Source organism: Mycteria americana, chromosome 2 (genome assembly GCF_035582795.1).
Source record: "Mycteria americana isolate JAX WOST 10 ecotype Jacksonville Zoo and Gardens chromosome 2, USCA_MyAme_1.0, whole genome shotgun sequence".
Lineage (NCBI taxonomy): Eukaryota > Metazoa > Chordata > Aves > Ciconiiformes > Ciconiidae > Mycteria > Mycteria americana.
The window spans coordinates 99,468,441-99,481,440 of NC_134366.1; the positions used below are offsets into that span (position 1 = coordinate 99,468,441).

General features: G+C 39.7%; 2 long non-coding RNA genes across 6 annotated transcripts in view; one reads left to right on the plus strand and one right to left on the minus strand.

The window, feature by feature from the left end:
- Positions 1-11,188, plus strand: part of LOC142405923 (uncharacterized) — a 30,294-nt gene extending 19,106 nt beyond the window's left edge. Inside the window, exon 4 of the long non-coding RNA XR_012774381.1 lies at positions 11,067-11,188. This is a non-coding gene — a long non-coding RNA (uncharacterized LOC142405923). The remainder of the gene's footprint in view (positions 1-11,066) is intronic.
- Positions 1-13,000, minus strand: part of LOC142405924 (uncharacterized) — a 757,404-nt gene that overhangs the window by 44,130 nt on the left and 700,274 nt on the right. The window lies entirely within an intron of this gene.

Here is a 13,000-nt window from a genome sequence, read left to right on the forward strand (position 1 = left end):
GGACCTGCTCCAACATGTCTTTCCTGTGCTGAGGGCTCCAGAGCTGGACGCAGTACTCCAGGTGGGGTCTCACCAGGGCGGAGTAGAGGGGCAGAATCACCTCCCTTGACCTGCTGGCCACGCTTCTTTTGATGCAGCCCAGGATATGGTTGGCCTTCTGGGCTGCGAGCGCACATTGCAGGCTCATGTCCAGCTTTTCATCCACCAGTACCCCCGAGTCCTTCTCCGCAGGGCTGCTCCCAATCCCTTCATCCCCCAGCCTATATTGATACCAGGGATTGCCCCGACCCAGGTGCACGACCTTGCACTTGGCCTTGTTGAACCTCATCAGGTTCACATGGGCCCACTTCTTGAGCTTGTCCAGGTCCCTCTGGATGGCATCCCGTCCCTCAAGTGTGTCAACCGGACCACTTAGCTTGGTGTCATCTGCAAACTTGCTGAGGGTGCACTTGATCCCACTGTCTATGTCATTGATGAAGATTTTAAATAGTACTGGTCCCAAGATGGATCCCTGAGGGACACGACTCTTCACTGATCTCCATCCAGACATTGAGCCATTGACCACTACTCTCTGGATGCGACCATCTAGCCAATTCCTTATCCACCGAACAGTCCATTCATCAAATCCATATCTCTCCAATTTAGAGAGAAGGATGTTGTGGGGGACCATGTCAAAGGCCTTACAGAAGTCCAGATAGATGTTATCCATAGCACTTCCCTTGTCCACTGATGTAGTTACTTCAAGTAAACTTCAAGTAAACTAGTGTTTCATCCTCTCTCTTTGACTTGATTCACTGCAGTTTGGAATACTACCTAGACCATCTTTATGCTCATATGACCAACTTCTCATCTTAAACTCTACCTTTCCATTTAAGGGGGTTAGCACATACACTGCAATGACCGCCGAAGTCCTTAGCCAGTGTGATGGGGTAGCAGGTGGAAGGAAGATCTGACCAAAACCAACAAGAAAATGAATATAAAACACTTTTCAAAATTAATTTAGTTTAAAATCTATTCCTGAGTTGCGAAAGTGCAAATACTTGCCTAACTTTATTAACTTTGAGTATTTCTGAACTCATCTTGTAAAAAAGCATCAAACTGCATCTTACAGTTTAATGATATCTGAGTTATTAAATACTTGAAAAATGTGCTTTATAATGAAAGCACCACCAGAGCCCAGCCTTTAGCAACATGCATACTGCTGCTGTAATATCTACTAAATTACTGAAAATTGTGGTGGTGTGATTTTCTTAGTATTGTGAAATAGAAGTACCTGTGCTCTTGTTGCTTCATCTCTTCATTATACGTGAGATCTGAGGCTGGAAAATACTAGGACAATATTAGTCTTTTAATTATATTTTATGAAAGTGTTTGGTATCAAAAGAGCAAAGCCTATTTCCACTGTGAGCATCTCTCAGTGTATCAAGGCTTTTAGAATTTCTACTGCAATATATATCAATGAGATCATAAAGAGAAAAAGAATTGTCATACAGTTTTGCTTTCATCATTACTTCCTTGCTTCTCTTTCTAGTTCTTTTCCCTCAGTCTGATTCCAAAGTGTAAAAATATGCTAAGGTACTGATACTTGAAAAAAAAAAAAAAAAAAAGATTATTTAGAAAAATCAGCCTGGAAATCTATAAACATTACTAATGATAGAAGATATCCCTAATAACTGTCCTATGTCCCCAATGTTTGGAAGACAATATGTGTATTCTTGCATATAATAAAGCATTTTATTATGCTAATTTATCCCTCCATTTCATCATTTGGACATGTTTTCCTTCTTTTTCTACTGTTTGGCCTATGTTGTGTTGTTTTCTAAGTTGCTCTCTTCATGTTTTTAACTTTTTTTGAATGTGAGATGGGGACCCACAATTATTCCTTCAAGTTTACACAAATGGGAAAGGTGTGCTGATAAAATACTGCTAACATTAACCTACAAGTTATACAGGCTAAACTTGTGATTAAACCAATGAGTTAAAAGAAAATCAGATACATGTTATAGCATAGCAAGGGGTCTTTAGGAATTTTGAAGGATTTAAGAGCAAAAATTATTTTAAAAACTTCATTCTCAAAAATTATTTGAAATAATCAGTGTGTTAATGCATGAAAAGCAGATTATACAAAATTAGGCCAACACACAGCTGCAATGCTAATAGTAGCATGCCTGGCCAACACTGCTGTGACTTAGGCAGCTATACCCTGCTCTATGGCCCCTAGCCCTCCCACAGTCTTCTAGACTGGGAAGTGCAGGATATGATAAGGAAAAGCTGAATAAAGACCCCACTCAGTGGCAGAAGTAACTAAAACAGGGATACTAGCACTTTAGGGAAACTTCATCAGCTTTAACTGTACTTTTTTGCTTTGGGCTAGCTTCTGTTCTCTCCAGACCTCTCCTGTTTCTTCTTCTCTGTTCCTTTCATACTCTCTTCCTTACCATTATACTCAGCTCTCTCCTGTCCTCTTCATCTCCTTCCCTACAATATCTGTCTCACTGCTACTCCCACTCCTTTCCTTCCTTCTCAGTGATACACTCTAATTAAACTCCTCCCCTCACCAAAAGTTTGGGAAGTGCTCCCAAAAAGGTAGCATCTCTTCCATAACATTGTCCTCCTCCTGTCTACTTCCATAGCAAGCTGTGTGAGATATCGCTTGTCCATTACGCTAGTGTGTACATTGACTACCACAGCGGAGGTGCTGTCATAACAAACCTGATTAACACCTCTGCAGCAGCAACGAATTGGCTCTCTGCTACTAAGATACACATGAGGGACAGAAAGGCTAAACAGGAGGCTGAGGAGAAATACTGGAAAATGTAATGAGGAGAGGCTATCCTGGAAGGAAAAAAAAAAAAAACAAAAAACCAAAAGAAACCCAAACCCCAAACAAAACTCCAAAAGCATTACAGAACTGAGATTGTTATAATTTCCTTTTTGTTATAGCGTATTTGATGAGCTCTTATGATTGGGACTGATTACAGAAGAAGATTCAGAAACATAAATAAATCCTAAGAGAAAAATGAACTTGGCCTCAAATCATTTCTGAATTGTTTCAGCTTTGACTAGGTATATGTCCTGACACTAAACCAGCTGTGTTTACATGGACCTTCTTGAAATCGCTTCACTCTTTTCATCTCTGGGGCAAAGCAAATGATTTTTTGTTGTATTGTAGGAGTATTTATATAAACCATGAAGAAAGTTATGTTTCCATTTTGTTTGGGATATTTTTTTTTCTACTGAGTTAAATTATTTTAAAAAAACTCGCATGCAATCGTGCATTAATTTTTAATGAACCCAGTTTTAAATTCTGTGTAGAAGAAAACAATTTTAGAAGACTATAAGGCTTGGTCTTAATTATAGTACTTTGTCTAGAAAGGTAAAAAATATAGTTTTTTACTTCAATAGATTCATTTTTAAAAAACAAAAATGTTTTTAATATTTTGAAAACAATATCATGGAAGCAGAAGAGTCACAATATTTATAATGGAAGCCTTATAGATAGCATTGTGGTCCCTGTTAAGACCATGAAAGGGTTTGCATCCAGAAAACATCAGGTTAATTCAGGTTACTTCAAGGCATTATTAATAGGAATCCCGAAAACTGAGATATTTAAGTTATTAGACATTCATGAAAATTTTGGTCAATGGATTTTGGCTTTTATCTGCAGCATAAGGAGCAATTCTCGCCCTCTCTCCCTCCCCCCCAGTTCCTTCATTTCTTCTCCTGAATTTTCTCAGTGAAACACCTATTGTCACACCCTGCAATGCACAGGCTGGGCCACAAAACAGGCCACAAAAAGAGCTATGAAGTGGTTATTGGCAATGAGGCAAGAGCAAGTAGCTACCTGTATTCCAGGCTTTAGTGACCTGAATTGTTGATTAGAAGTGTTTGGACATCTCCTATTACAAAGTAATAATTTCACATTCTTTTCCACTTTGATTTGTTCTTATGTTCTAGTTATTTTTCTCTAATATGTGTCAAAGAAACACTTCTTCCCTTTCTCTGAGATTTTTTGCCATCTCATTGATTTCTGTCTTTGATATTAAAGCTACTGTACTAGACAACAGTGCTACATTACAGAGCCAGATTCTATAGGGTGAACATTTTGTGTGGTCACGAAACTATTCTCAGTGCAAAACTGGAATAATCAGGCTTATATTTAAAGTTGTAATGTTTTCCAAACTCCGGTAAGTTATCTTAGAAAAATAAACCATCCGGTATCAAGTAAAACTTATTTCATGTTTCCTTACTGAACAATGCAAAAGGAACAGTAAGTTTTATTCTAACTTCTGAGACCCCCCTGGTAACAGAGCTATTATGCTGAGCTATCTGGAAGTCATTTACAGTCCTCACAGGGGGTCTATCTGCAGCCTTAATTTCAGATCTGAGGCTCGCTGTATCAGTTTACTGCCTCTTAAATGATCTTCTGATAAACTCAAAACAAAGAAACTTTTGCACAAAGAATAAGTTGTAACATATTTTTGGGAATGATTGCTCTTGCTAGGGTTTGTGTTCTAGGGAGCTTAGGGGAAAATTACTGTCATTACATTATGTTAGTTACAGATTGTGTGGGAAAAATTTGACTGAAAAATTAACTAGTATTTTGATGTCTTTTAACACGGTTATAGGTGTTTTTCTTACACAATCTGTCTGAGGACAGAACTTTGAGTTTTAACAACAGAAACAAGTGAATTCACATAAAAATCCTCAGCACAGCTAAAAAATCTCTCTTTGTGGGACCTTTTTTCCCCCAAAAATATTCCTTCCCCTTTTTAAACTAACTTTGCTACAAAGAAAACACATTGCACATTGTTTTGTTTGGTCCTCTCTTGACAGTAATGACATGATGAATATTATGGTGTTGTTATTTGTATTATGTTGGTATTTAATGGCCAATTCAAACAGGTTTGTTTCAATTCAGAATAGCTCATCGTTCTTCTTTAAAGAGCTTACAAAGTAAAAAGGGAGAAAGGAGTATAGCCAGCCAGGATGTGTCTGTTTGCAAATAGGTTCACAAGGATTTTAATGGTACAGAATGCATCCATCAAAGTATTTAGCAGATACAAGGGGACATAAAAACAGGAAAAAGCAACTCAGACATACACATGGTTGTAGTTAAAGCTGTAATGGGAAAGAGTAAATCAATTAGTCTTGGTTTCTTTGGTAACAAAACAGCAAAAAATAATTTTATCCTGAACCAATTCTTTGAGACAAGTGATTTATACATAGACACGTAAAAAAAAACCATTTCTAGTATGTTTACATCAACACCTGGAGTTTCTTTCCCTTTTTCTTTCTCTTTATTTTACCCATCTCATAAGTTTCTATGGATCTCTAACTGAATATATTTAGAAGGTTCAAGACTTTCTGGTTTTAGATGGTAGAGTTAAATTAATGTTCAAGTACAAACCTACGTATATATGTTATATATATATATGAAAATTACTTTTTCCATTCACAGAATCACAGAATCACAGAATCATGTAGGTTGGAAAAGACCTTTAAGATCATCGAGTCCAACCGTAAACCTAACACTACCAAGACCACCACTAAACCATGTCCCTAAGCACCTCATCCAAATGTCTTTTTAATACTTCCAGGGATGGCGACTTAACCACTTCCCTGGGCAGCCTGTTCCAATGCTTGATAACCCTTTCAGTGAAGTAAAATTTCCTAATATCCAGTGTAATATCCATTCTTAATATCCATTCCTAATATCCATTTAGTAATATCCATTCCTAATATCCTAATAACCTCCCCTGGCGCAACTTGAGGCCATTTCCTCTTGTCCTATCACTTGTTACTTGCGAGAAGAGACCGACCCCCACCTCGCTACAACCTCCTTTCAGGCAGTTGTAGAGAGCGATAAGGTCTCCCCTCAGCCTCCTTTTCTCCAGGCTAAACAGCCCCAGCTCCCTCAGCCGCTCCTCATAAGACTTGTGCTCCAGACCCTTCACCAGCTTCGTTGCCCTTCTCTGGACACGCTCCAGCACCTCAATGTCTCTCTTGTAGTGAGGGGCCCAAAACTGAACACAGTATTCGAGGTGCAGCCTCACCAGTGCCAAGTACAGGGGGACAATCACTTCCCTAGTCCTGCTGGCCACGGTATTTCTGATACAAGCCAGGATGCCATTGGCCTTCTTGGCCACCTGGTCACGCTGCTGGCTTGTATTCAGTCGGCTGTCAACCAACACCCCCAGGTCCTTTTCCACCAGGCAGCTTTCCAGCCACTCTTCCCCAAGCCTGTAGCGTTGCATGGGCTTGTTGTGGTCCAAGTGCAGGACCTGGCACTTGGCCTTGTTGAACCTCATACAATTGGCCTCGGCCCATGGATCCAGCCTGTCCAGGTCCCTCTGCAGAGCCTTCCTGCCCTCAAGTAGATCAACACTCCCACCCAACTTGGTGTCATCTGCAAACTTACTGAGGGTGCACTCCATCCCCTCATCCAGGTCATTGATAAAGATATTAAACAGAACTGGCCCCAGTACTGAGCCCTGGGGAACACTGCTTGTGACCAGCTGGCAAGTGGATTTAACTCCATTCACCTTCTGTTCTGGGTTGCCATAGGGCTACATGTATATATAGGGACGTGCCTGTGCCTCCTCATCTTGTGCATGTATCTTATGCCACTCATGCCTGGCTGTCCCCAGCCACACAGCAGTACTGTCGGTCGCCTGTCAACACAGAGGTCACATTCACACCACTCTAAGTCCAAGCTTCAAATTTAGGAGCTGCTTTTGCTAATCTACCTGATTTTCTCCACTGACTACATCATGCACCTACGTAACTTTTACACGCCAAAACTGGCAATGTGAATATTTCCCTTCTCTGCCAACAAGGCTACTTTCCTCAGCATTTCTAGGAACATGGATCTCAAGCACAACAAAGAGCATTTTGTTTCTCCCTCTTGCTCACCTCTTTAATGGTAGCAGATTTTTCTTCTGAATTTTTGAGCAAAACCCAGAACTTCCAATAACAGAACAAGGGGAAGGTAGAGCCAGATGGTAGGAAGTTAACAAAATTATTTGACTTCTACAAAATACTGTTTATTGGATACATAGAGACCTCCTTGTAATTTTTCTGCCATTGTTACAATGATACTTAAAACTCCAGCCAGACACCAGCAGATAGTGGAAAGCAAAGACAAACAAATAACATTTTAAAGTTAGTTACCAGATGGAAAGGTACAATTTTTATTCTAAATCTTGTTCTTCTAAAAAAAAAAAAAATACTATTAAACTGCTTCTTTCCTTTTTTCTATGTGTAGTTACTCCACTGACAGATCTTTTTCAAATGTGCCCATTCTTTATGAAAACACATTTTTACCCAGCAAGCATAGTTACATAGTTACATGCCACAACATATAATAAACAGGGTTTAGGAATTTTTGTTTTTGTTGTTCTTTTCAAGGAATTGGTTCCTTGGGGTTTTTTCTCCTTTTACGTTATGTAATGATGAAAGTAATTTTAGTTAAAATAACTCATGTATGCTTTCGTCTCTTGAGTTCAGATATTAAAAACACATAGAATAACTGTGATTTATGCATAGTGACAGTGCAAGAACTGATATACTGTCTATTCTATGGAAACATTAAAATATTTTTTTTTATTTTAAGACAATACAATTAATGCAAGACTTAAATTGCCATGATAAATCAGAAGATGACACAAGACTAAAACATATTCTCTTCAAGAATGATACTTCAGAACAACTTTCCCTAAAGCACACTTAATGTTAAAAATGACCATTTCTCAATTAAGCTGACAGCAGATTATAAAGGTTCATTATGCATAGCAGTGATTTTTTTTAAACCCTGCATAAGTGGAAAAGAAGCCTTTGAAGAATAATTTACACATTAAAACAAAGGACTTAAGGAGATTGCCTGGTGTTAATTAGAAAAAGAACAGTCAATTATAAGACCAAAAATAGTTTTATGAGAGGAAACTATAAATCAGTTTTTTCAGTGGAGTTAGAATAGTCCAGAACCCCCAAACTTTATGTATCCTTTGTAGTGATGCTTGCCAAGAACCTATGGACTCGAAGCTGAAGCAAAAATTATTTGTTTGGGTACAGCTTTTATTAATTTATACAATAAACAATAAACTTAGGGAAAAGTTATAGAGCTGTCTTAGGAAAAAGAGAAAACTCTAGATGTTATAGTGTATCAAACCCCCATGTTTCTCTTCATATTTCTCATATGTACTGTTATAATTTTTCGTCATCATCATACATGATGATTAACAAGTTTACACTGAAAATATTAAAAAACCCTCACTTTGCTTACTTGCTGATTTGAATGAAAAGATAAGAATTTGTACTAATTAAAAACATTTGCAATTAGCATACAAGAATTTTGGGAATATAACTCCTCATGCAAAGTACCCAAAATTTTTTTTTTATTATATATAAACAGATCAACATACCAGAGTGACATGTGGGCTGTCCAGAGTTTTCCCAACTTTTTGTTCCTATTTCATGTGCTTCTGAGCAATATGCTTGACAGCAGCATTGTCTTGCCTCCTGTGCTTGTTGATGTTGACTGTTTATCGCTTGTAACGTCCTGAAAGGTTTTTGGGCAAGGCTGGGGGGAAGATGTATTTGTTTTTGTTTTCATACTCCAAGTTTTAACGTTAAATGGTGCTATGAACACGAAGCTCTCACAATGCCATGCCACCTCCCACAGCTCATTGTGCTCAACATGCTTTCTGTAAGGGGAAATTTTGCCTGATAGATTGATCCATTATGAAAACAGATACTCTTAAACTATATGTGTTTTGAGTTTGTTCTCACATTTTCTATTTGTCCCATGCCAATATGGAGTTGTTAAAAAAACCCCAGGCTTTACAATTTATAATTTAGACTTTGACATTTGGGAAAGTTGTTGAGTTTTCATTTTTATTCCTTTCCCTGTCCCAGGACTACAATTTTATAAGTCTATATTTCCCAGTGGATAGATAAATAGATAGATACCGTCCATCATTGTTACAGTGCAGTACCATTGTCAGCCAGAAGTGTTATGAAGTGGCAAATATTTATCTAAACTGCAAGAAAAGTATCAGTCTTTTCCTAATATTTGCCAGAATTCAGATGATTACATACCCAGGTATTTTTAAAATATATTTTCAGACAGGGATCTTTAAAAAAAAATAAATTTACTTCTTTATTGACTTGTTTCTGTGAATTATAGATTAGACAGCCATCAACAAAGAGTGTTTGGTTAATCACTATTATTTTACTGAGAAGGATTAAATTATTTATGTTATTTCCTAAAACCAATAAAGTTAAATTTAATGAGATTAGCCTAATGCTTCTCACCAAACACTATTATCTTTCTACTAGTGGCATGTATTGTTTTCTGAATTGCAAGCTACTGCAATACAACCTTTCATTTAGCTTTTAAAATGAAACTCACATCTGTGATTACATAATTCCATTTTGGTATTATACAATAAAATAGTATTTGAAGTGATGTAAACTCTGAAATATAAGCCTATATATGAGGTCTTTTGGAAAGATCCAGAAATAACCTAATACCTATATATATTTTGTCAGGCTTTTTTAATATATCTAATACCTGGTGGAGAGGAGATCACAACCTGAATGGATTGCTATTTTGCGTCCAGGCTTTAAAGATTGCATATTTCCTATATGAATTTAGTTTCTCCACCGTACATATGGATGAGAAGCAGACAGTTATGACGCAAGACCTTGAATGCTCCAGATAAGAGTATGCCCCTCACTGGCACATCTGCTGAGTCTGTCTTTGCCCCCAGAAACTTTATGACCAGGGGGAAGTGGTTCAGTGCTAAATTTGCTTAAAAATCCCTGCAGTTTAAAAGAGCATGTAAAGATGCAGCAAGCAGTTTCAGAGCCCAGGGTGACTTCTCAGCCTCCCCTTCCTTTGCAGCTGCCTTTCCAGTGAGCAGATCCAGTGAGCGAGGGGTGGCATGGGGGCCCCCAGCTGTGCAGTCGTGGATTTGCTTATCCAGGGATCATATCTGAAGCCTTGGGTGGGGAAAGAAAAGCCTGGGAGGAGGCAGAGGTTTCTTCTGCTGAATGCTTAATTTTCCCTATGTTGATAGCGGCAGAGACTATAGAGCTTCTTTGCCTCCAGAGTGGCTGTGAAGTCAACAGCTTGCATGGCCCCTCTTATATCCATGTCTGTCCTGTAACATTTTACTACTATCTATATCTATTCCTGCCTTAGGAGATTTCCAGGCATTAATCGACCTTCAAGGCGTAATTACATCTGGCTGTCTCATATCCTGAATGAGTGAATATAACTGCCTCAGTCATTGTAGGGAAAAAAAAAACCAAAACAAAACCCCAGACAGTTTGTCTTCATCTTTTAAATAATGGCTTTAAAAATTAAAAAAAGAAAAAAAAATTATCTCTGCTAGAACACTTCTTTGAGGATTGGAAATAGGACTCCTCAAAAAGTCTTGCCTGCTGCATTCTCAGTCAAGGCAGGTTCATGTACTTGAGAACAGCTGGATTCAAAGTACTCAGCAATCCTCAACGCTGAATACTTGCTTGGTTCCCTGTCCAACACGCTGGCTCTATGGACCCCTTTTGGAGGTGATTAATTTCCCCAGACAGAGCGTGCCCCAACACATTGCACAAAGATCTGGGCTTCTGGGGAAGGGGGCAGCAATGCAATAGTTAAGGATCGTGGCACTTTATGGTTAAGGCTTTCAGCACAGAAAAATAACTTGTCCCTCTAGCAGTCCTACTAGATTGAATCCCAAGCTACAGGCTCTTGGCCTTGATGAGTTCCAACGCATTAAAAATTGCACGCTGATGCTATTCACTGCTTTCAGATTCTTTTTTAGCTTATTGATCAAGGGTACACGGTGAGGTTCAAGTGTTGCTTTCGATCACTTTGATACAAAGCAGCCAATGGCAACAAGCAAACAACGAGCTTGTTCTTGAAGTACAAGTAAGGGTGGGGTTTTTTTTCAGGGATATATTTTTCAGAGGATATTTCATTAAAACACTCATTAGGGAGACATGATCAAAGCTGATTCTGCCTTGACTTTGACAGTTTGTTTTCTTTCTGTTCCCAGGCAGTTCAGAAAATGCAGTGGAACCTTATTATCATGGACCTTACCAACATGAGTGTCAGGTAGCTGAAACCTCATCTAACCAGCTGCTATCTCTACTGCTCCTGCTGCTGTTTGCTGATTGCAGTAATTGTCATGTTTAGTATATACACTTTAAAGGGTTTTTTTTAATATTCTGTTAAAATGTTCACTTTTGGTAAAAAAATGTAAAGCAATCACATGCTATATTTGGGGAATATACACCTGTATGAAGTGTTACCTCACCAGGGCTATGATGTAAACCGTGACAGGGTACAATAGAGCTGCCATAAGGGATGAACATTGTGAGTAGTTGTGGGGTGAACACCTTGCCCACATGGCCTTGATACCAGCAGATGGTATGACAGGAACAGGGGTGTAACCCCTAAATGTGACTGGAGCACCAAAACTGTCTGATATATGGGGATGTATGCCTCAAAACTGACAATGTTGAAGACGAAGACAGCCATCAGCAAGATTAAACAGTTACAAGGGAATTACCAAGGTGGAGGGGTCTGGAGCCACAGCTGCTGTGGGTGTGGGTATGTGTGGGGTGCGCACAGCTCTGAGTGCACCTAGGGGATTAGAGCTTTGGGGGATTAGCTACAACAGATGTTCAGAAATTTGTAAGGGGTTACTAATGGTAGTGTGGTTTATGTGTTATATTGCAGATACTGATCTTGAAAGTATTGTGCACCGATTGCTTGTTAATTATGTGCTGCTAATAATTCAAGAAACTGCTTTTACAACATCACAGGATCACATAATGGTTGAGGTTGGAAGGAGTCCCTGAAGGTCACCTGGTCAAACCCATTTCTCAAGTAGGGCCACCTAGAGCAGGTTGCCCAGGACCATGTCCAGATGGCTTTGGAATATCTCCAAGGATGGAGATTCCACGTCTCTGGGCAACCTGTGCCAGTGCTTGGTTACCCTCCCAGTGAAAAAGTGTTTCCTGATGTTGAAAGGGAACCTCCTGTGTTTCAGTTTGTGCCCATTGCCTCTGGTCCTGTCACTGGGCACCACTGAAAAGAGCCTGGCTCCATCTTCTCTGCACCTTCCCTTAAGGTATTTATACACATTGTTGAGATTCCCCCCTAACCCTTCTCTCCTCCAGGCTGAACATTCCCAGCTCTCTCAGCTTCTCCTCATATATGAGATGCTCCAGTCCCTTAATCATCCTAGTGGCCCTTTGTTGGACTCTCTCCAGTGCGCCCATGGCTCTCTTGTACTGAGGAGCTCAGAACTGGACATGGTACTCCAGGTGTGGTCTCAAGGATCACCTCCCTTAACCTGCTGGCAACCCCTACCTAATGCAGTCCAAGATATTGTTAGCCTTTTTTGCTGCAAGGGCCCATTGGTGGTTCATGTTCATTTTGGGTGTCCACCAAAGTGACATTCCTGCAAAGTTGTTTTCCAGCCAGTCAGCCCCAACACATACTGGTGCAGGGGGTTACTCCTCCCCAGGTGCTGGACTTGACACTTCCCTTTGTTCAACTGCATGAGGTTCCTGTCAGCCCATTTCTCCAGCCTGTTGAGGTCCCTCTGGGTGGCAGCATGACCCTCACGTGTATTATGTAATCTTCCAATTTTGTGTCATTTGCCAACTTGCTGAGGGTACACTCTGCAACATCATCCAGATCATTAATGAAGATGTTGAACAGGATCAGACCCAGTACTGACCCCTGGGGTACACTGCTATTTCCTGGCCTCCAACTAGACTTTGTACCACTAATTGCGACCCTCTGGGGCTGGCTCTTCAGGCAGTTTTCAATAAACCTCACTATTAGCTCACCCAGCCCATACTTCATCAGCTTCTCTATGAGGATCTTACCAGAGACAGTGTCAAAGGCCTTGCTGAAGTCCAAGTAAACAGTATCCAGTGCTCTCCCCTCATCTACCAGGCCAGTCATTTTTTTCAT